Raw genomic sequence first — 24,382 nt, 5'->3', positions numbered from 1 at the left:
CAATTTTACAAAAAACGTTTTATTTGCAAACCGCGGTTTTGGGCAATTAAGAATATATCCATGGCTAAATTCCAACACCACGCCACGGCGTTAATTTTTGTTCAAAAATCTCTTTATCGCCAGGTTGCGCGTGTTTTCACACTTACAGTCATAGTAAGTAGAAACCATGTTAAAATAAAGGTAAAATTTTAATAGACCAATCAAAATTAAAAAATTTTGCGAGTGGTTTCTATTGGTACAAACATTTTGCGCTAAACCTGAATTTTACTTATAAGAAAACAAAGCGTATGTTTATGTACCTCGTTCTACCATTTTTTAAATTATATCTTGAGATTATACTTTCACATTGATAACATAATATCGAATTGATATTTACAGATAAAGTATTACAAAAATTGGACACTACAATTATAATTGTACTTCTGAATAAAAAGTAATTATTAAAAAACTAAAAATCAATATGTAAATATTATATTTTAAACTAAAATTTTTTAAATTAGTTTTTAGTGATTTTGTTGATTTTGTTGCAGGAAAGTAAGTTGTCAAGCCTGCCAATACCTAAAAAACAAAAATAAAAAATTACTACTACCCTATCAATTTATCATACATGCTCTATTTTCATTCAATTTGTATATTCTGTTTCATCTTATTGATATTTTTATAACAGGTAATATTTATAAAAACTAATAGAAATGAATTATTTTCATATTTTGAATATCTTATCTTTTTTATAAAGGTTATATAAAAATATCTTGAAATGATATGAATAAAATCCAAGTCTAAAAAAATATATTTAATAATTGAACAAATATAATTTGTTCAAATTATTTAAATTGAGATATAATTAAAATGCAAAAGGATTTTCAGAAATAAAATGAAACCAAAAAATTTGATGCTTGTAAATCCTTTTTGATGTTTGCCAGCACAAATTTCTTAATAAAAAGCCATAAAACTGAGCAGCTTTGCAAGTCATTACATCTGTGATACCTATTTTGAAATTCACAATACTTGAAATAATCTTTTTGTCACATTCAAATCTGGAGTCCTTTTGGGACTCCACATCCCTGCTTGGATCATGGCTTTACTTAGAGAACCTTAACACAAACATCAAGGTTTTTAATAACCTGATAACGTGCATCAGATTGCTATATCCTCATAATAAGTATATCCGATACCTTGTATCAGATATTTATCAACTTTGAAAAACAAACTACAAATCGTTTTTGTTTTTGAACATGCAACATATAAATGGATATTAATAAATATAAATGAGAGAAACACAGTTTTTTAAGATATACACCAACATTTGTATGAAAAATTATTATTATAAAACATTTATATATGTAAAAATAGAAAATTTGTGAACACTTCAGTTGATTACTTATATAATGTAACATATTCAAATAGTCATTTGAATATACTAATTATAATTCCTTAAAGACTTTTTTTGCAACTGTTTATACATTATATTCACAGTAGTACTAGTCTTTACATTCCTTCAATAATAAAATTGTTGTAATCAATAATAAACTTTTTTATCAACTTAATAAGAACTTAATAATAAATTAATAATATGTAACCAAGTAAAAAATTTATCTTTCATAAAAATATTTAATAAAGTTACAATTTATTTACAAAGTATACAAAATTGTAGAATAAAATCTAGACAATTTTAAAATTTAATGAACATAACTTTGAAAGTCATGATACGAAATAAAACAGAAAACAAAACAAAAATATAAAAGTAAAAATAATAATTAATATAAACAATTATGAAGATCTAATAATATAAAGATAAAACTTGGAACTTCAAAAACTTTCAAGCATTTTATTTTTCTCACAAAGCCTACTTATCTCAGTCAAATAAAATAAAAAGCAATATTTAGTGTGTTTAAATATCCTAATAACACAATAATGTAGCATAAATATACACTTACTTCATAAAATTATCTGAATGCATTTCTCATTTAAATACATACAACACTGATGTGTAGTAAACATTTTTCATACTGTTTTAATATATTTTTTATTATATTTTAATATTTATACCTACTAATAAATAATATTTTTATGAAATATGTTTTATTAAGTATAAAATTAAAAAAAAAAAATTTAATGTCAAGTGAAAAATAAATAAAAAATTGTATAACATTCACATTTTAACATTCAAGATAAAATCTTACAAATAGTTTGTTTGTTTTTTAATCAAATAATAAATATTTTTTAAAAATGGTTGCCAGTTTTCTGAAAATTAGTCAAAAAGTCACATAGAAACATCAGAGATAAACTCATACTTATCTTTTACTTCATTTATAAAAAAATTTCGCAAATAGTCCTTAGTGTGTTAGGTCCATATTTAGTTAGAGATTTTAAAGTTAATTCATTATTTTAGGTTTTAAGACTTTTTGAAAATCAAAAATGTCAATTTTTACAAGAAAGAATAAGATATCTCAAGATATATTCATTAACTTTCAAAATCTTTAGCTAAAAAGAAAGATATTAATACAAGTATCATTTTCAAATATAAAACTGTGTGTATAGAAGTAGGTACGTGAGTAAAAAATTTCAAATTGTTTGAATACTATAATGTTATATATCATTAGAAAGAGGATTATTACAGTATTTTAAAGGTGAAAAAATTATCAAAATCGAACAATTGGTTCAAAAGTTATGACGGTTTAAGTAGCGATTTTTCTATATATGGATTTGTTGAAGAAACTGTGGTCAAAATAACGTTTTTCTTCACTTAAATTGTCATAACTTTGCCAATTCTTATCGAAATACTAATATCTTGGTGTCAAAAGATAGGTGTAAGAGTGGGTTACAACTTTATGTTAAACTCTAACCACCGGGTGTATCGGATAGACAGAGGGGGCACCAAACCACCACCTCGCCCGTATAAAACTGAACACTTTTTTCAGAATTTTTTTTTTTTAAATACATAAGCAATATAAATACACAAAAAAGTTGTTTTAAATTTATAGTAAACCACCAAAATATACGAGAGGTGAATGTTAGCAATAGAGGTGGGTGTGGTGGCGATTGGTGTATCACACCCTAGGATCAAAAACGACTTGATTTTATAAATATTTATATCTTTACTATAATGAGTAAAATTAGTACACAATATAAAATTATGTTATACAATCTTACGTATAAAAGTGGTGTTTCTATTACGAAGGGGCGTATGCCCACCACCTGCCTACCCCCCCCCTCACCCAACCTAAAAAAAAAATTATTATTTTCAAAATTTGAACAATAAATTTAAAAAATAAATTAAAAAATTGGAAATAAATTAAAAAATAAATTCATACCAGACAACCACCAAATATGGGAGGTTAATGTAAAACTCACAGTAGATATGTTGATGATGTTTTAGTACTATAATATCAAAAAATATTTCATTTCTTGAAATATCTGATTGAATATTTAAAGTACAACAACAAAGAAGTAAAAAACATATTCCACTAGATAGACACTGGCTAAAAATAAAAATAATATTATAGTTTTAAATCAGTTTGCTATATTTAAATATACAAACTTAACCAGTTGAAGCAGATGATGATGGTACTAAAAAAAAATTTAAACAAAGAAATCATATAATATAATATGTTTTTTATTTAAATCTTAATGCAAAGATGATAAATATTGTCTTACCAGTTTGAGTCGGCAGAGGTGGCACTAAAAACAAAAGCATAATACAAAAACAAAAATTGCAAATGTTTTTTAAAATAAACTCATGTGGCAAAGTTGATATATATAGCCTTACAAGTTGCAACAGATAAAGAAAAAAAAGCATAATAATAATAATAATAAATACTTAAATCAATTTTCAAAGAAAGAAAATATATATCATTACCAACTGGAACAAATGAAATTTGCACTAAAATAAAGAAATAGGCATAATAAACTAAAATCAAATTCTTGTAATAATTTTCGAATTACAAGTTCACTTTATACACCTTACCAATTCGTTCAGATGACGATGGCACTAAAAAATAAACATAAAATACCGCCTCGTCTTAAAATTATTTGGTTGTTAAAAAGTAAAAATATGTAAACCTTACCAGTATTAACAGAAGAAGATAAAACTAAAAAATAAAAATACATTACATTATCTTGCAATTATATATGTAAATTATTTGTTGATACTGGAAAATATTTGTTATTTAAGATCTATAAATTCTTATTGAAAATATATGACATTACCAACTGGAACAGATGCAAGTGGCACTAAAATAAAAAATAAAACCTTGTATTTATTTTGTAATAACAATCATGTTGAAAGGTTTAGATTTTACCTTACCAACTTGTTTCGATGATGATGGCACTAAAAAATAAAAATATAAAATACTATAGCATAGACTTATATGATAAAAAAATGTTATATGAAAAACTTTATATGAAAAAATTAAATAATATAAACAACCTTAAAATAATTTAGAAATTAAAATCATATATGAAAATAAAAATATAAAAACCTTACCCATTATAACCGATGAAGTTGACACTAAAAAATAAAAAATGCAATACACAACATAACTGTATAATTATTTAATAATTGAAAACATACTTAAAATTATTTGTAATACACACACACACACACACACACACACACACACACACACACACACACACACACACACACACACACACACACACATATATATATATATATTAATGGAAGGAGACTTATATTATGCCATTTAATTCATATTTAGTGTCACTGTCGTCTATTCCTGCTGGTAAAGTTTATATATATATATATATATATATATATATATATATATTTATATGTAAATTCTCTCACCAATTATCGAAGTAAGGTTTGCTAAAGATAAAGAAACTAAATTAAAATTGTTGGAATGTGAATGGAATATATTTCAACTTTAAAATACACTTGTTTCGAGTTATAATATCTATATAATGATGTATTAACAAAGTATACACTTTAAAATATTGAAACCTACAAAACTTACATATTTGTTTGCCATATTCACCTAAATACCAATTTTAAATTAAAACATTTACTTGAAGTTTATATTTGTAATGATGTATCAATTAGTTATATGTTGAAAAATATAGAAATCTATGAAACTTACGTATCTGCTGGCCTACTCACCTAAATACCGATTTTAAATCAAAACGTTTATTCAAAGCTAACAAGGAATACTAACACAGCATACAAATACTTTTAAATGATATAATAACTGAAATAATTTAAACTAAACTTACTGATTGTTTGTTCTAATTTGCCTTAAGAAAAAAAAAGTGACTTAATAAAATGTAAAAATTAGGTATACAAAAATACAACTAACAACAATCTACATAGGCATAATAAAGAACTGTATTTGAAAACTAATAGTAAATGACTAAATACTAAATTAATTCATATAATAGGGATATAACTGACTGATCCTCTGTAAAGCAAGTTCATCTAAACTAATTAAATTAACTTTATTTTTACAAAGTATTATAAAAATTTGCATATAGTAAGTCATTTGTGTATATATATATATATATATATATATATATATATATATATATATATATATATATATATATATATATATATATAATAAAAATAACTACTGAGCTATTGAAAAAAGAAAGTAACTAACTGATGTTGTTGGCTGACGCCATTTCACAACTTAGAGCATCTAAAACAGCGAAAGAAATATTTAAGTTATACATGAAGGTTTAGATAGTGGCCAAATAATAATTTAAAAATAGTTTAATAAATTTATATAAAAATAACTTATTTATTAGTTATAAATTATAATCTAAAGGCTTTCCTTGTTAAATAAAGACAACGTTCAAACTTCAAATTAGATATGATTCATAACTAATTTGATTCATATATAAATTATATTATGAATATGATACGAAATACTATGTGGAACTTTTATTTTTTTTCTCCATTTTGTTTCTAAATGAAATATAAAATTTAAGTCTTATTTTATTATTTACTAAAAATCCTTTTAATAAAACAATTTCGTTTAAGTTTACATATTTTTAAATCATATTTTCACTATAAAGTATCTAGGTTTATAATATCAATTTATGAAATAAGTTAAATATTGCTAATAATATTATTAATATGAATTTTATATATAAAAAAATATATATATATACAAATAATCAATGGACCCCTCTGTCTCCCGCGCTAACAACTAGGAAAATGTAAATTAGGTAACAAAAGTGCAGCAAGAAATAGGGTGACTGCTACATAATATTTTTCAACGAAATTTGGCAGATGCATAGATAAATGAATAAGTTAAAAATAAAAATTGAATAGATAAAATATAGACAATATCCTGGACATTAATTTCACCACAGAAGTACAACTAAAACTTTGACATCAGTAAACTCGGTAATATATCAATTGAGTATAATTAAAACCAAATTAATAATAAGCTTCAACTATTCTTCTTTCTAAAAATACTCTATGTTGATAACGAATACTAAAAAGTTATTTCAGAAAGCCTTCCTCAAGCACGCTAACTTTGAAGAGACTGCGAAAATCGTGGCACAAAATTTTAGCACAAAATTCGGTTCCGTAAAACGCAATTGTCACGTACCTAATAGAAGAAGTAACATAGTGGTTTATCGAGCATCTTTTTGTAGACTTATTTATTATGATTAAAATAATACGAAGAATGTGTAAAAATACATATATTCTTCCATAAACAAAAAATATAACTCCTATTTCAACATAATAACACATTAAAACATTCAACTTTTGACCAATTAAGCCATGATCTTTGGTTACTTAACTGCATGTTTTAATGTAGACTAAACCAAACATAAAAATATTCCAGTCCACGCAACATTTAGTTTTAATTGTCTCGCGAATAATTCGCGCTGAAAGATTTTTGGCCAAAAATTAACGCCGTGACGTATCTCAAAATTTGACTGTTTTGAGTTAAGTAGTGAATAAGAAATTATGGCCAATTCTACACCTGATTCTAACAACACTTATGTTAAATAATACCGGGAAAAGTGTTTAAATTAGGTAAATTTGTTTCCTGTATCTTGTTAGTTGGCAGAACTGAATTCTAACACCACGTATCATGAATTGTTTACATTGAAAACATGCAACAATATTAACTAGCTGGTTTATTTCAGGTAATTATTGTTTAATCTGTTAAGAAGCGGCCTGATAGATCTTCTTGGGATGTTAACGTTCACAAGAAACTAAGAATTACAGAAAAAATTTACTTAGGCAATAAAAAAGTTAAAATTAATGGTAAAATTGCAGTTAAACGAAGTGAAGTGGAGCATGAAGAAAGAAAAATGGGACCTGCGTGTAATTCCAAAATTTGTAAAGCAAATAAAAAACGAAAATGTAATGCAGTATGTCATCCCAGAGGATTACCATCACTTTTATGACTCCCTTCCTTACAAGAAATAATTGTGTGAAGACAACTGCAGGTGTTGGAGGACACTTAAAAGTTACCCATTAGAACACCAAAGAAGATATATGGGATTATGTAACTGTTTAGCGTTACTATTTTTTAAAAGACTGCCTTTATACAGTTTTATATGTCTTTTAGTTAATAAATTGTGTCCTTTTTCATTTTAGACAATGCAGTTTTATTATTGACTTACCCTCTTAAACAACACTTATCTGAGACAAAACTTTAGGCCAATTCCACGTATCTAAGAAAATTGCCCATATTTCAAAGAAAAACTTATTTTAATCAAATCAACATTTTAAATGAATAAACAAAAGAATTTAATAATTTGACGTTTTTTTATTTTTTTATTTCTGTGATTTTTTTGAAAAATATCGCGTTATTTTGGTCTCCTGAAAAGTTGTGATTTTTTAGACACGTGGTGTTGGAGTTTAGCCATCGATATTTGATGTAAACACCACAGACGATTATTTAACTGTAAACTTTTGTGAAATGACAAAAATTTAGTTTAGGTTTTTTTTAATAAGTATAAAACAACAAATTAATTAATAATGGGTTGTACTGCACCGTTCAGTTCAGATGAGAAAAAAGTGCTCTCTAACTTATCGAAAATGGGTTATTCCGTTAGTTGCATGGCTAGAGCTATTGGATGCAGCCGAACTGTAATTAAAAACTACGTTAATAGTCCTCATATGTATGGAATAAAAAAAAGTTCTGGACGTCCATCAACATTAAGTGACCGTGATAGGCGAAGATTGTTGAGACAAGCTTTAAATTCTTCATTAACTGCACGTCAAATTGCTGTAGAGGCAGGTGCGATTGATAATTTACGTACAGTTCAGAGAGTTATTTAGGATGCTTTTCACCTTTCGCGCAAAAAAATTCAGCGAAAACCACCTTTGACAACAAATCACATAAAAAATCAAATAACTTTTGCAAAGGACCACATGACATGGAAAGAAGAGTGGCAACAAGTAGTATTTTCTGACGAAAAACTTTTTTTTTTTTGATGGGATGGATAGATGGAATTATTATTTTCACAATTTGCGTAAAAAAACAGTAACACAGCAACGACGTCAAATGGGTTGTGGTGGTGTAATCATTTGGTGTGCGATTTGGTATCAAGGTAAATCAAAAATTCATTTTATTGACGGAAAAATGAAGACTAAAGATTATCTTTTAATTGTTCAAGAATTTTTAATACATGAAGCATTTTTCAGCAAGATAATGCTAGCGCTCATACAGCTAAGATAGTAAAGGAATATTTCAACAGCAGTAAATTTGAAAAATTGAAGTGGTCAGCTAGATCTTCAAACCTGAACATTATTGAGAATGCTTGGGGACAGCTGTCACATATAGTGTTTAAAGGTGGTAAACAATATGGTTCACTAGCTGACTTGAAATCATTCATCGCATCTGCATGGGATGCAATTTTTTTTTTTTTTTTAGTTTACAATTATTAATCGTAATATAACAATATAACAATACATAAACTTGGTATCTGAAAGAAGATCCAAAAGATCTTGTCGTCAGAACCATATAAAATATACCAAACGTGTATATATAATATAATAAAAATACAATTGATTTAATAACTATTAACAATGTAGAATAAACAAAAACAGAAAATAATTTCAAAAATATTTATATATATTGTCAGTAGAAAGAATAAAGTTTTTTAATTTAGTTTTAAAAACAGAAAACGAAATTGACAAATCAAAATTTGGAACAACAATTTTGTTCCATAAATACGGTGCTCGATAGTTTATGCAAAATTGATTAAACTTTGCTTGACAAAAGGGTTCAATTATTAAATTATTATTTCGTAAAGTATATTTGTTTATAGCTTTATGGGTAAAAAGATCTTTAAAAATGAACAATGGTTGTTCACTTTTACAACGAAACATAAAACATAAAATATTATAGACATTGAGTTCGTAAACGTTAAGCGCTTTAACGTTTTTAAACAAAATATTAGAATTTTCAAAACATATTAAACGCATTGCGTGTTTCTGACGATGGTAGAGATTTCGTAACTTACTTTTAGAGGTACTTCCCCAAACAATATTGGCATAATTTATATAGCTATGTATAAATGAGTAGTAGAGTTGAATTCAATTTTGTTTATTTAGATAGTATCTGACCTTATATAGAATTCCAATACTTTTGGCCAATTTAGTAGAAATAAAGTCGATATGATACTTCATGTAATATTTTCATCAATGTAAATGCCTAAAAATCTTGTGACCGACTCCTTTTTTATTTCAATTTTATCAATGAAAAGTTTAGGTAAATTATTTGGTAAAAAACGCTTTTTTGCGAGGGAGTGGAAAAGGATCCATTTTGTTTTGTCAATGTTTAACGTTAACTTGTTGCACTTAAACCAGTTGGAGATGTGATTAAGTTCTTTATTCATATTTGAAAAAAGCTCATAAATGTCACTGTTTGACAGAAATAAATTAGTATCATCCGCAAAAATGATACTCATAAGGTTAGAAGCTTTATTTAAATCATTTATATAGACTAAAAACAAAAGTGGGCCTAGAATAGAACCTTGTGGAACACCACATTTTATGTCAATTAATTTTTCATTTTAAAAATAATTTCCATAGAAAACAAATTGTTTTCTATTTGTCAAATAACTTTTATACCATTTTATTAATTTGCCATTAATTCCATAAAATTTGAGTTTCTTAAGTAGAATTTTGTGATCGACCGTGTCGAATGCTTTTGATAGGTCAATGAAAATACCTAGTGTATATTGTGATCTACCAAATGAATTGGAAATTTCACGAATGAACTGTGTAATGGCTTGTTCAGTTGAACAATTTTTTTTAAAACCGAATTGATTTTTATATAGAAGTTTATTTAGATTAAGGTAATTGTATGTTCTATTGTATATAATTCTTTCTAAAATTTTCGAGAAGGTTGAAAGAACTGAGATAGGGCGATAATTACTAATATTTGATTTTTTTCCGTCTTTGTAAATTGGAGTAACTTTAGCTATTTTTAATTGGTCAGGGAATACACCTTGCTGTATAGATGCCCTGAACACTTTATAAAGAATACATTTTAAATTTTCAAAGCAATCTATGACTATGTTGCCATTTATTTCGTCCGCACCTGTAGCTTTGTTTCTTTTAAGAGATTTGTAAGCTCTCTCAAACTCATCAAAAGATAAGTCAGAATATAAATTATCTATAAAAAGCGAATTATTTATAGGCTCTAGGAAATCACTAAAAGTTTTTTCCGTAATTGGAATCTTATTTGCCAATTTAATTCCTATATCAATAAAATATTTATTAAACTCGTTTGCAATTTCGTTTGGTTCATATATATTTGTTTTATTTATTTTAATTACTTTAGGAAGGTAGTTTGAATTTGTTTTTTGTTTTCCGGTTATTTCTTTCAACGTTCTCCAAGTATTTTTTGAGTCGTTTTTAAATTTACTAATTAAATTTGAATAATAATTTTTTTTAAGTTTTTTACGAATTTTTTCAAATAAATGTTGGTAATTTTTATATTTTTGTTGGTTTTCATCTGATTTTGTTTTTAAATATTTTATATATAGTTTCTGTTTGATTTTAGAGGATTTTCTAAGTCCTTTGGTAATCCATGGACTATTCAAGGTTTTTTTTTTGTTATTTGTTCACAAAGTGGAAAGTTTGCATTGTATATTGAGAAGAAAGTATCAAAGAACTTATTATATATTGTATTTGCGTCATCACTAAAGTTAATATGTTTCCAATGCAGAAGTGATAATTGATATTGAAAGGATTTTATATTGTTTTTGTTGAAGACACGTTTTTTTATTATATTTTGTCTTTCGGGGTTATTAGAGGATACAGTATGAATTGTAAGAAAAATGGGGAAATGATCGGATATGTCGGTTTTTATAATTCCTTTTTGTAATTTCTTATTATAAATATCTGTTGTAAAAATATTGTCAATCAACGTCGTTGAAGTTTTGGTTATTCTAGTAGGGCGATTAATTAAAGGAAGAGCTCCTGCCATAAATATTTCATCATAAAAACTTTTTACTTTTTTATCTTTACTATAAATTAGACAGTTCATGTTGAAATCTCCAATTATAAAAGTAATTTTGTTTTCTTTGCTACCTTTTTTTTTTGCAATTGACATTTCGTACATAAAAAAGTTGTATGGTTCTTTACCTTCTAGAATGATTGAAGTGATTCAAAAAAATGGTAGAAGTACCCACTATTGATTGTTTAAAATTTAGGTATCTTTTTATATAAATGACAATCTATAAGATTTTTTTCTAAAAGTGTCTTATAATTTTGTCGCACTAAAAAAACAGTTTTTGTTTTAACAAAATGCGAGGTTTAAAATAAATTTTTTCAAATGTTGTTTAGACTTGTAATCCTTTTGCTCTCAATTACTATAAAAGTTACTTTTTAAATATAAATGTATAGTAGAGTTTCATAAATATTTTTGAGTGTCTTATCATTATTTCGCGCAGTGTATACGTAATTATACGTATATGAACTGGATTATTACGCTAAAGTAAAAAAAATTAAAAAAGAAAGTTACTTATAAATAAAAATATGCGGACCTTTTTTTTTTTTTAGACCTTTTTAGCCCTCTCCTTGGCGAGTGACAAAACCCGCCCCTGAAAGCAAGTTAAATAAAATGTGGTAAAAAATAACATAAAAATACTTATTAAAAACGTTGTGATTTCATTTTTTGTTTGAATACCATAGTTTTTATTCATGTAAAACCTAAAATTGTTATTTAAAAAAAAAAAAAATCTTCTTTTTAAAATTTGTATAAAATTTTGCTTCTTTTGAGTACCAGTTTGACATTTTTAAATGAATGTTTTTTTTTAATAATATTAGGGACCTATCAAATGTTTGGGGGCTTTCACCTTCAGGGAGAATAATAAAATTTTGTAAAAAATATTTTACATAGTACCCTAATAATGGAATGGAAAAAACTTCAATCCCAGTGTTTTGAAAAAAAATTTGCATAGTGGACAACCCTAAAGTTTATGTTTTTTGGGTAAAAGTATAAGACTATATAAGATTTTTTGTTGCATTGTATGTTAAAGTTTTGATAAATTTTTCATAGGAAAGTCAGAGAATTTTTATAAGAGTCAGGGAAAAGTCATGAAAAATGAAAATGAAAATTTACTGAACACCCTGAATATATACATTTATATTAATTAACTACACTCATATTAAAATGATCAAAGGCATTCATATTCAACATGTTATTATCTAATAAATTGAGTAATCCTCGCAGTCATATTATGGGAAACATTGTATACATCGAATTCCTCTATTCATGAATATTATGTGTAGGAACATTAAAAAGCTGTCTAGATTTTGAGTCCAGATAATTGCAGTCTTTTGTAAAAGCTATGATTTTCAATGTTGCCCCAATAGCATTTTTATTATCGAATCCTTGGTGTAGTGAATTAATAGGAGTAAATTATAACTCAAGCTGGTATAAAAGACTTTTTTCAGCAAATTAATAAATATGGTAACCTAAAAATACAGTCAAATTATATTACACAAAAGAAACACAATAGTTATCAAGAAACAGTTGTAAGCAATAAGAATCAGCACATATATAGCCACACTAACAAGCAACAAGTAAGCTATACTTGCTCTGTCAGCAAGTATATAGCCACACTAACAAGCAACAAGTAAGCATCTATACTTTCACACTAACAATCTTGTTTTCCATTTTATCAAACTTATCATTAAATACTTTTAGTAATATATTTTCATGAATCTCTAGAAGCTACTTTACCAGTGAAAATTTCGCCATCTTTATTTTTTTAATAGTTGTTCGTCTTATAGCACGTCCATTCATGTTCACCACTTAAGCGTTTTTTTTATATAGTTCTTTTCTACACAATTTCGCTTATTCAAATTCAGGTTTGTTGATCAGCTCTCTTTTTTTCACAATCGAATCCAGTGACGGATCCAGTGGGGGTATCAGAATCTAAAATTCCTGAATTTTAATGAAATGAAGTTTCTTAGAAATGCTGGATTTTTTTTTTTAAGGAGACGCAAATGTGATTTCAAAATACAAAAATATTTCAACATCCCCCCTCCCTACCAAAAATTTCTGGATCATTGATCGAGTCAGCCATATATTTCTAACGCTAAGCAAATTTATCAGAACTTTTATTTAATAAACGCATTGCATTAATATATTCATTTTCTTCAGTCTGGTCATAGTAAACGACCAGGGTTGATATATGACCGGGGCCGAGGCCGGGTTTGATAAAATATAGGCAGGGCCGGGTTTGTGACCGAGGCTGCGTAAACATTGATACATCTTAAAGTACTTTTTTTTTTCAAAATTTATGTTTAATTTTGTATATATATGCATTTATAAACATCATTATAATCAACATGATCATCATCATGATCATGATCATCATCAGGCTTTAGCCTTCCTCTTTTATGGTGTTTCTCTAATCATGGTCAATGCTCAAACGAGCTGTCATCTCTATTACAATAAACCAAAACTCATTCTTGCTTGACTTCTTATTCAACAAGTTGCATCCTTTTACTGTATCTGTCCCTATTTATTAAATACTAGCTTAAATATATGCCAGAATTTAATAAATAGTAAATGTAACTATAAAATTATAATATATAAAAGACTATAAACATATTTCTGGACCCGGCTATCAACCCCTGCTAAACCTTACAATTTTGCCGGATTTGTAAAAGTCTCATTTTTAGCAGGGGCCGGGGCCCCGGTTGTTTACTACCTGGTCATCAATAGCAACTGGTAATTTATCTGCTGTTCTGATTGAGCTACTAGAAATTTTAAACATATTTAGGATTTTATAAACTTTTTTTGACTTACCGCCATCACTTGACTTTTACATCGGTATTTAAAAAAATGCCCAATACCAATTTGGATATTTTTTTTACGGTGGTCAATGGTAAAAAATTAGCGTTTTCCATTGAAAAAATTAATTTTTGTTTTATTAGCTAACGTTTTATAAAATTTACCTGGTTTTTTAACCATACATAACATGATATGGTTTTAATAATAAAAAATAGTTAAAAAAATTTGTTTTTTTGATTATTTACTTAGTTACGCCCCCTAGCAACCAATCTTTTTATTGATACATTTATCTAAGAACTAAATTTTAAATAGTCGTTTTTGTTTTTGGGTTTGTATAATTACTAAACCAGGCCCGTAGCAACCGTGGAGGCAGCTGGGGTATTAGCCTCCCCCCTGCATAATTTTTCATATAAATAATTTTGAAGTTAGTTTTTAGAAAAAAACGATTACGAATTAAGATATAATAGAAAAAAAAAGGGATAGAAAAGACCTAATTTGTTATCCGTATTTTAGGCGTAAGTTCCTTTGACAAAAAGCCCTCCTCCCCCACAGACGGATTAGGACTTTTCGAGGCCCGGGGCTAATTTTTTGGAAAAAAAAAAAAAATTTTTAATTAATAAATTGTTTTTAACCAGATATGCAATTAACTTCAAAATTTCAGGGTTGATTCCTTATAAATAGAACTGCAATACCTTACTAGAACTAACCTTAAACTTACCTTACTAGAACTAACCTTAAACTTACCTTACTAGAACTAACCTTAAACTTGTTTCCATTTAAATATATTTATATTTTACCAAAGGTTTTTGCATCAAAAATTTCTTTAAAATTAAAAAAACTGCCATTTTAAAAATGATAACTATTTTAAGTTTTTCTAGAAAGGTTTTGTTTATTACACTATAATCCATCAGTGCGGTAAGTTTTAGCTTCTAATGTCATAAAAAAGCTGAGAAAATGTAGTTTTCTTTTTTATTGATTTTTCTGCATGCAGGCCCGTAGCAACCGGGTGAGCAGCAGGGGCATTTGCCCCCAATAATTTTTTAAATAAATAATTTTAAAGAAATTGACTGAGAAATGACCAAAAAAAAAAAAGGTTCTTAAAACTATTTCGGGGTAGTACAGCCCCCCCCCCCATTATAATTTTTGTTCCTACGGCCCTGACATTAATGCTGAATCAGCATAAGAAAGAGTAAATAAATTTTTATTTCAGCATTTTAAATTAAATTAAGCATTATTTAGCCTTGCTACTTTGTTTGGTGGTAGAAAAAGTTAGAAATCAAAAATCATTTTTTTTACTATATAACCACCTTAATTTGGTAACCTTTCTTATTAAAATATATAGTAATTAAATCTTTTTGTGATTGAAATAAATCAAAATTAAATAAAAGCTTACGAAATGTTTTTTTGTTTTAATTACCTTGTTTGACTTGATAACATAGAGACAGTCAATAGGCGTACATTAATGCTAAGATAAAAACCGTTACAAAATAAACTATATCAAAAATCGTAAAGAAGACACAATGAAGATGACGTTAAATCGGCGAATTAAATCAAACACATACGCTTTAAATGTAAACATTTTTTTTCCTGCAGCCTGAATTAAAAACATTACAGGAATCATTTACCCAATCAGTCTTGAGGTGCTTAGTTAATTGTGGGTCATCTTATAAAATCAAATTTCTCTTATTTTCCGACCCAGTTTGTAATACTTTTCTTAAAAATTATTTTTACTTATAAAAAAATCATATTTTAAATAAACATAAGTTAAAATGAGAAGGAAAAAATTTAAAAAATTTTTTACTAAATTTTCTTGTTAAAAATTATTTTTGAAGCGATAAGGCATCTTTTTCTCACTATTACAATAAAAACATAGCTTCAAAACAAAACAAAAAGCAAATATTTCGATCAATTCACCCTAGCACTCATTAGCACGCACCAGAAAATAACCAACTTTTGAATATTAACATTTTTTGCTGAAATCAGGCTATGGTATACTTATAAATTATATTTGTATATTTATAGTTGTGTTTTTTATTTATTTAGAAAAAACTGTTCGACATAGGTCTCCCTAGAATGCTCAAGGTAAATCGTAGCTGTGTTCGTGTGGTTTTACACAAAATTTAAAGTATTAAATCTCGTAAATATCGTATTATGATGACAGAGTAGTATTAATCTTGTTATTCTCAATGTTTATGTACACGAATGTATGTATACGCATACATTTATTATCTACGCATACAATATTTTAAATGAATACATTAATTTTTTTTTAATAAATTACCAATTTTGTAATAGTTAATTTTAAAAAAATAGTATTATTTACTCAAAGTTCGCAAAAAAAGCGTTACTTCTTTTTGCTCCTATCCTTTTGTATTTAAAAGTTATATAATAAATTAGATGATTATCGTTAAAGAAAATGAAACTATTCATTAAATTTATGCAAATACTGTTCTTGGATCCTTTCACATAAAAATGATTAAAAAGCAATAATAATTATAAAAATTTATTTTACATTTTTAAATACAATCTTAAATTAGATTAAATTTGCATCAACATTACTAATATTGATGCAAATTTAATCTAATTTAATATTGTATTAAAAAATGTAAAAATAAATTTCTATCATTATTATTGCTATTTAATCATTTTTATGTGAAAGGAAATTTAAATAGTTTTTGACAAAAAAAAGCATTTTTATTTAATTACAATTAACTCTAAAAAAATTATGTAATATTATTACATGATTTTATTAGAGTTAATTGTAATTAAATAAAAATGCTTTTTTTTTTTGTCAAAAATCGTAAAGAAGACACAATGAAGATGACGTTAAATCGGCGAATTAAATCAAACACATACGCTTTAAATGTAAACATTTTTTTTCCTGCAGCCTGAATTAAAAACATTACAGGAATCATTTACCCAATCAGTCTTGAGGTGCTTAGTTAATTGTGGGTCATCTTATAAAATCAAATTTCTCTTATTTTCCGACCCAGTTTGTAATACTTTTCTTAAAAATTATTTTTACTTATAAAAAAATCATATTTTAAATAAACATAAGTTAAAATGAGAAGGAAAAAATTTAAAAAATTTTTTACTAAATTTTCTTGTTAAAAATTATTTTTGAAGCGATAAGGCATCTTTTTCTCACTATTACAATAAAAACATAGCTTCAAAACAAAACACAAAGCAACTATTTCGATCAATTCACGATTTAAATTTGTATACTTAAGTATACAAATTTAAATCGTGAATTGATCGAAATATTTGCTTTTTGTTTTGTTTTGAAGCTATGTTTTTATTGTAATAGTGAGAAAAAGATGCCTTATCGCTTCAAAAATAATTTTTAACAAGAAAATTTAGTAAAAAATTTTTTAAATTTTTTCCTTCTCATTTTAACTTATGTTTATTTAAAATATGATTTTTTTATAAGTAAAAATAATTTTTAAGAAAAGTATTACAAACTGGGTCGGAAAATAAGAGAAATTTGATTTTATAAGATGACCCACAATTAACTAAGCACCTCAAGACTGATTGGGTAAATGATTCCTGTAATGTTTTTAATTCAGGCTGCAGGAAAAAAAATGTTTACATTTAAAGCGTATGTGTTTGATTTAATTCGCCGATTTAACGTCATCTTCATTGTGTCTTCTTTACGATTTTTGATATAGTTTATTTTGTAACGGTTTTTATCTTAGCATTAATGTACGCCTATTGACTGTCTCTATGTTATCAAGTCAAACAAGGTAATTAAAACAAAAAAACATTTCGTAAGCTTTTATTTAATTTTGATTTATTTCAATCACAAAAAGATTTAATTACTATATATTTTAATAAGAAAGGTTACCAAATTAAGGTGGTTATATAGTAAAAAAAATGATTTTTGATTTCTAACTTTTTCTACCACCAAACAAAGTAGCAAGGCTAAATAATGCTTAATTTAATTTAAAATGCTGAAATAAAAATTTATTTACTCTTTCTTATGCTGATTCAGCATTAATGTCAGGGCCGTAGGAACAAAAATTATAATGGGGGGGGGGGCTGTACTACCCCGAAATAGTTTTAAGAACCTTTTTTTTTTTTGGTCATTTCTCAGTCAATTTCTTTAAAATTATTTATTTAAAAAATTATTGGGGGCAAATGCCCCTGCTGCTCACCCGGTTGCTACGGGCCTGCATGCAGAAAAATCAATAAAAAAGAAAACTACATTTTCTCAGCTTTTTTATGACATTAGAAGCTAAAACTTACCGCACTGATGGATTATAGTGTAATAAACAAAACCTTTCTAGAAAAACTTAAAATAGTTATCATTTTTAAAATGGCAGTTTTTTTAATTTTAAAGAAATTTTTGATGCAAAAACCTTTGGTAAAATATAAATATATTTAAATGGAAACAAGTTTAAGGTTAGTTCTAGTAAGGTAAGTTTAAGGTTAGTTCTAGTAAGGTAAGTTTAAGGTTAGTTCTAGTAAGGTATTGCAGTTCTATTTATAAGGAATCAACCCTGAAATTTTGAAGTTAATTGCATATCTGGTTAAAAACAATTTATTAATTAAAAATTTTTTTTTTTTTTCCAAAAAATTAGCCCCGGGCCTCGAAAAGTCCTAATCCGTCTGTGGGGGAGGAGGGCTTTTTGTCAAAGGAACTTACGCCTAAAATACGGATAACAAATTAGGTCTTTTCTATCCCTTTTTTTTTCTATTATATCTTAATTCGTAATCGTTTTTTTCTAAAAACTAACTTCAAAATTATTTATATGAAAAATTATGCAGGGGGGAGGCTAATACCCCAGCTGCCTCCACGGTTGCTACGGGCCTGGTTTAGTAATTATACAAACCCAAAAACAAAAACGACTATTTAAAATTTAGTTCTTAGATAAATGTATCAATAAAAAGATTGGTTGCTAGGGGGCGTAACTAAGTAAATAATCAAAAAAACAAATTTTTTTAACTATTTTTTATTATTAAAACCATATCATGTTATGTATGGTTAAAAAACCAGGTAAATTTTATAAAACGTTAGCTAATAAAACAAAAATTAATTTTTTCAATGGAAAACGCTAATTTTTTACCATTGACCACCGTAAAAAAAATATCCAAATTGGTATTGGGCATTTTTTTAAATACCGATGTAAAAGTCAAGTGATGGCGGTAAGTCAAAAAAAGTTTATAAAATCCTAAATATGTTTAAAATTTCTAGTAGCTCAATCAGAACAGCAGATAAATTACCAGTTGCTATTGATGACCAGGTAGTAAACAACCGGGGCCCCGGCCCCTGCTAAAAATGAGACTTTTACAAATCCGGCAAAATTGTAAGGTTTAGCAGGGGTTGATAGCCGGGTCCAGAAATATGTTTATAGTCTTTTATATATTATAATTTTATAGTTACATTTACTATTTATTAAATTCTGGCATATATTTAAGCTAGTATTTAATAAATAGGGACAGATACAGTAAAAGGATGCAACTTGTTGAATAAGAAGTCAAGCAAGAATGAGTTTTGGTTTATTGTAATAGAGATGACAGCTCGTTTGAGCATTGACCATGATTAGAGAAACACCATAAAAGAGGAAGGCTAAAGCCTGATGATGATCATGATCATGATGATGATCATGTTGATTATAATGATGTTTATAAATGCATATATATACAAAATTAAACATAAATTTTGAAAAAAAAAAGTACTTTAAGATGTATCAATGTTTACGCAGCCTCGGTCACAAACCCGGCCCTGCCTATATTTTATCAAACCCGGCCTCGGCCCCGGTCATATATCAACCCTGGTCGTTTACTATGACCAGACTGAAGAAAATGAATATATTAATGCAATGCGTTTATTAAATAAAAGTTCTGATAAATTTGCTTAGCGTTAGAAATATATGGCTGACTCGATCAATGATCCAGAAATTTTTGGTAGGGAGGGGGGATGTTGAAATATTTTTGTATTTTGAAATCACATTTGCGTCTCCTTAAAAAAAAAAATCCAGCATTTCTAAGAAACTTCATTTCATTAAAATTCAGGAATTTTAGATTCTGATACCCCCACTGGATCCGTCACTGGATTCGATTGTGAAAAAAAGAGAGCTGATCAACAAACCTGAATTTGAATAAGCGAAATTGTGTAGAAAAGAACTATATAAAAAAAACGCTTAAGTGGTGAACATGAATGGACGTGCTATAAGACGAACAACTATTAAAAAAATAAAGATGGCGAAATTTTCACTGGTAAAGTAGCTTCTAGAGATTCATGAAAATATATTACTAAAAGTATTTAATGATAAGTTTGATAAAATGGAAAACAAGATTGTTAGTGTGAAAGTATAGATGCTTACTTGTTGCTTGTTAGTGTGGCTATATACTTGCTGACAGAGCAAGTATAGCTTACTTGTTGCTTGTTAGTGTGGCTATATATGTGCTGATTCTTATTGCTTACAACTGTTTCTTGATAACTATTGTGTTTCTTTTGTGTAATATAATTTGACTGTATTTTTAGGTTACCATATTTATTAATTTGCTGAAAAAAGTCTTTTATACCAGCTTGAGTTATAATTTACTCCTATTAATTCACTACACCAAGGATTCGATAATAAAAATGCTATTGGGGCAACATTGAAAATCATAGCTTTTACAAAAGACTGCAATTATCTGGACTCAAAATCTAGACAGCTTTTTAATGTTCCTACACATAATATTCATGAATAGAGGAATTCGATGTATACAATGTTTCCCATAATATGACTGCGAGGATTACTCAATTTATTAGATAATAACATGTTGAATATGAATGCCTTTGATCATTTTAATATGAGTGTAGTTAATTAATATAAATGTATATATTCAGGGTGTTCAGTAAATTTTCATTTTCATTTTTCATGACTTTTCCCTGACTCTTATAAAAATTCTCTGACTTTCCTATGAAAAATTTATCAAAACTTTAACATACAATGCAACAAAAAATCTTATATAGTCTTATACTTTTACCCAAAAAACATAAACTTTAGGGTTGTCCACTATGCAAATTTTTTTTCAAAACACTGGGATTGAAGTTTTTTCCATTCCATTATTAGGGTACTATGTAAAATATTTTTTACAAAATTTTATTATTCTCCCTGAAGGTGAAAGCCCCCAAACATTTGATAGGTCCCTAATATTATTAAAAAAAAACATTCATTTAAAAATGTCAAACTGGTACTCAAAAGAAGCAAAATTTTATACAAATTTTAAAAAGAAGATTTTTTTTTTTTTTAAATAACAATTTTAGGTTTTACATGAATAAAAACTATGGTATTCAAACAAAAAATGAAATCACAACGTTTTTAATAAGTATTTTTATGTTATTTTTTACCACATTTTATTTAACTTGCTTTCAGGGGCGGGTTTTGTCACTCGCCAAGGAGAGGGCTAAAAAGGTCTAAAAAAAAAAAAAGGTCCGCATATTTTTATTTATAAGTAACTTTCTTTTTTAATTTTTTTTACTTTAGCGTAATAATCCAGTTCATATACGTATAATTACGTATACACTGCGCGAAATAATGATAAGACACTCAAAAATATTTATGAAACTCTACTATACATTTATATTTAAAAAGTAACTTTTATAGTAATTGAGAGCAAAAGGATTACAAGTCTAAACAACATTTGAAAAAATTTATTTTAAACCTCGCATTTTGTTAAAACAAAAACTGTTTTTTTAGTGCGACAAAATTATAAGACACTTTTAGAAAAAAATCTTATAGATTGTCATTTATATAAAAAGATACCTAAATTTTAAACAATCAATAGTGGGTACTTCTACCATTTTTTTGAATCACTTCAATCATTCTAGAAGGTAAAGAACCATACAACTTTTTTATGTACGAAATGTCAATTGCAAAAAAAAAAGGTAGCAAAGAAAACAAAATTACTTTTATAATTGGAGATTTCAACATGAACTGTCTAATTTATAGTAAAGATAAAAAAGTAAAAAGTTTTTATGATGAAATATTTATGGCAGGAGCTCTTCCTTTAATTAATCGCCCTACTAGAATAACCAAAACTTCAACGACGTTGATTGACAATATTTTTACAACAGATATTTATAATAAGAAATTACAAAAAGGAATTATAAAAACCGACATATCCGATCATTTCCCCATTTTTCTTACAATTCATACTGTATCCTCTAATAACCCCGAAAGACAAAATATAATAAAAAAACGTGTCTTCAACAAAAACAATATAAAATCCTTTCAATATCAATTATCACTTCTGCATTGGAAACATATTAACTTTAGTGATGACGCAAATACAATATATAATAAGTTCTTTGATACTTTCTTCTCAATATACAATGCAAACTTTCCACTTTGTGAACAAATAACAAAAAAAAACCTTGAATAGTCCATGGATTACCAAAGGACTTAGAAAATCCTCTAAAATCAAACAGAAACTATATATAAAATATTTAAAAACAAAATCAGATGAAAACCAACAAAAATATAAAAATTACCAACATTTATTTGAAAAAATTCGTAAAAAACTTAAAAAAAATTATTATTCAAATTTAATTAGTAAATTTAAAAACGACTCAAAAAATACTTGGAGAACGTTGAAAGAAATAACCGGAAAACAAAAAACAAATTCAAACTACCTTCCTAAAGTAATTAAAATAAATAAAACAAATATATATGAACCAAACGAAATTGCAAACGAGTTTAATAAATATTTTATTGATATAGGAATTAAATTGGCAAATAAGATTCCAATTACGGAAAAAACTTTTAGTGATTTCCTAGAGCCTATAAATAATTCGCTTTTTATAGATAATTTATATTCTGACTTATCTTTTGATGAGTTTGAGAGAGCTTACAAATCTCTTAAAAGAAACAAAGCTACAGGTGCGGACGAAATAAATGGCAACATAGTCATAGATTGCTTTGAAAATTTAAAATGTATTCTTTATAAAGTGTTCAGGGCATCTATACAGCAAGGTGTATTCCCTGACCAATTAAAAATAGCTAAAGTTACTCCAATTTACAAAGACGGAAAAAAATCAAATATTAGTAATTATCGCCCTATCTCAGTTCTTTCAACCTTCTCGAAAATTTTAGAAAGAATTATATACAATAGAACATACAATTACCTTAATCTAAATAAACTTCTATATAAAAATCAATTCGGTTTTAAAAAAAATTGTTCAACTGAACAAGCCATTACACAGTTCATTCGTGAAATTTCCAATTCATTTGGTAGATCACAATATACACTAGGTATTTTCATTGACCTATCAAAAGCATTCGACACGGTCGATCACAAAATTCTACTTAAGAAACTCAAATTTTATGGAATTAATGGCAAATTAATAAAATGGTATAAAAGTTATTTGACAAATAGAAAACAATTTGTTTTCTATGGAAATTATTTTTAAAATGAAAAATTAATTGACATAAAATGTGGTGTTCCACAAGGTTCTATTCTAGGCCCACTTTTGTTTTTAGTCTATATAAATGATTTAAATAAAGCTTCTAACCTTATGAGTATCATTTTTGCGGATGATACTAATTTATTTCTGTCAAACAGTGACATTTATGAGCTTTTTTCAAATATGAATAAAGAACTTAATCACATCTCCAACTGGTTTAAGTGCAACAAGTTAACGTTAAACATTGACAAAACAAAATGGATCCTTTTCCACTCCCTCGCAAAAAAGCGTTTTTTACCAAATAATTTACCTAAACTTTTCATTGATAAAATTGAAATAAAAAAGGAGTCGGTCACAAGATTTTTAGGCATTTACATTGATGAAAATATTACATGAAGTATCATATCGACTTTATTTCTACTAAATTGGCCAAAAGTATTGGAATTCTATATAAGGTCAGATACTATCTAAATAAACAAAATTGAATTCAACTCTACTACTCATTTATACATAGCTATATAAATTATGCCAATATTGTTTGGGGAAGTACCTCTAAAAGTAAGTTACGAAATCTCTACCATCGTCAGAAACACGCAATGCGTTTAATATGTTTTGAAAATTCTAATATTTTGTTTAAAAACGTTAAAGCGCTTAACGTTTACGAACTCAATGTCTATAATATTTTATGTTTTATGTTTCGTTGTAAAAGTGAACAACCATTGTTCATTTTTAAAGA

At 26.7% G+C, this 24,382-nt stretch overlaps 1 long non-coding RNA gene across 1 annotated transcript; it reads right to left on the bottom strand.

Moving 5' to 3' along the window:
• Positions 1-302: 302 nt before the first annotated feature.
• On the bottom strand, positions 303-6,779 carry LOC136080504 (uncharacterized). The gene is made up of 5 exons (XR_010638496.1): positions 5,622-6,779; positions 4,487-5,437; positions 3,658-4,330; positions 3,315-3,570; positions 303-558 (listed from the first exon to the last, which is right to left on the bottom strand). It is a non-coding gene; the product is annotated as an uncharacterized LOC136080504 (long non-coding RNA).
• Between the last annotated feature and the right edge of the window lie 17,603 nt (positions 6,780-24,382).

Source organism: Hydra vulgaris, chromosome 05 (genome assembly GCF_038396675.1).
Source record: "Hydra vulgaris chromosome 05, alternate assembly HydraT2T_AEP".
Classification (NCBI taxonomy): domain Eukaryota; kingdom Metazoa; phylum Cnidaria; class Hydrozoa; order Anthoathecata; family Hydridae; genus Hydra; species Hydra vulgaris.
This window is presented reverse-complemented; position numbering and strand designations above follow the sequence as displayed.